This window comes from Triticum aestivum, chromosome 5B (assembly GCF_018294505.1).
Source record: "Triticum aestivum cultivar Chinese Spring chromosome 5B, IWGSC CS RefSeq v2.1, whole genome shotgun sequence".
In the NCBI taxonomy this organism is placed as follows: Eukaryota; Viridiplantae; Streptophyta; class Magnoliopsida; order Poales; family Poaceae; genus Triticum; species Triticum aestivum.
In genome coordinates this window covers 35,222,241-35,224,159 of record NC_057807.1, presented here as the reverse complement: position 1 = coordinate 35,224,159, position 1,919 = coordinate 35,222,241, and positions in this window count along the sequence as shown.

Genomic DNA, 1,919 nt, shown 5'->3' with positions numbered 1-1,919 from the left:
TGTGTGTGTGTGTGTGTGTGTGTGTGTGTGTGTGTGTTCATTTATATTTAAAAACATTAATCATGTTGGATATCTCTAAAATGTAGGTCTGATTAATATCTTAATAGTGGTTTTCTTGGGTATGTTTAGGTACATATAATTATAGAAACTTCTACTTTATAAATCAAATCATGGGGAAATGTTTCTTGAAAGTGATAATATCTGCATTGGCCCTATTAGATATCACCACTTATATTAATCACCGATGAACATGAAAATGCTTGTGATTGTATTTCTCATAAACAAGATTTGATGGTTTGATATGCTCATCGAGAATTATCTTGGTTTCGTCTGGTGTTTACAAGAATTCCTGCTAGTTTCTAGGATAAAATTATTCAAGAAATTATATATAAAATCTAGTTAGTAGGATCTAGTACAACATGTACGATATTTATCGGCGGGAGATAGGCAATACACGATATTGGTTTGTGATGTAGACTTCTCTGCTGACCAAGATTTTTTTTTCATATATTCACTAATCTTTTGGACATAATGTATAATAGTAATAATATTTCTGTCCTTCCTTCGTCTCTTCTCTAAGGAAAGGAGGCTAGGGTTTTTCCCTCTTGTCGGCAGCGCCGTCGACCTACCACGTATCCTGTGACCTCAGGGCCATGGGTGCGCGATGGAACTCGGCCCTTGCCGGCGGGAGGGATATGATTTTAGGTACTTCTTCAAGTTTTCTTAGGGTTTGTGTCCTGCTCAGGAAGACATGGCGGTGGCGGCTTCTTGAAGATGGAATAAGGTTCTCCCCACCTAAGCCACGTCCTAATGGTGCGTCTAGCATCGTCGGAGGACATGTGGAAATGTGTCCCACGGATCTCTCGGGATTCGGTCGGTGGTTGTCTTTTGGTGGATCTGCTCCGATCTAGTCTTTGGTTGTCTTTGTTCATGTGTCTTCAGATTGGATCCTTCCGATCTAAGCTTCTCTTCATCGGCGGCGGTTGTTGTTCTGATGCATTGGTCCTATGGGTCTTAGTACGATGACTTCCTGACTATCTACTACAACAAGCTGTGCCCGGCTCTGGTGAGGGAGGGGTGATGACGGTGGCGCGTCTTTGACTCACTTCAATGCTTGTAGTCGTCGCTAGGTGGTTTGCAAATCTGGATGTAATTTTTATTATTTCTGGTGTTCGTTGTACTGCCATGATTGAAGATGAATAGATTGGAAGTTTCCCACAAAAAAAGATGTATAATAGTACTCCCTCCGCTCCTCAATATAAGTCTTTTAAAGATTTTAATATAGACTACATACGCAAGAATGTGTGTTGAGACTGTTCCACCCAGTGGCTTATCTTAACCACGCAAGAATGTGTGTTGAGACTTGAGAGATCACACTCTCCTCATTTTTCTTTCGGACAAACACACTCTCCTCTTTACCTTCCTTGTTAACCCTTTAACTTGAAAGTTTGGGACATATTTTTTGTTGATATTTTTCCTCAAAAAAATATATTTTCTGAAAAGTCCAAAAACAGCAACTAGGCCGTGACACTACATTAATTATCTATAGTACAGAAAAATAATTTAAACTTGTGACAATACTATACAATTATGATATAAACGTAGGATGAAACAAGAAAACATTGTAGATAAATACGAGCCAAATTTACAGTTTTTTCATTGTCCACCGTAATAGTAGTCAACTTATAGAAGAGGTCCATGCCGCCCTCGTCACAAGGGTTTCCCAAGCCCACCCAAGCACGATCCGCGTCGCACCAAGGCAACTATAGCCAATGGTGGTGCAAAGCCCTCTGGAACTTGATAACCCACATAGAGCAATACACACATCTATATATTATTAATAATGTAAAATCCATCAGCCGAGCAACCGAAGCCGCGCCGGCCGCTGTCATCGCCCATAACAACGGCAGCTGCCGCCG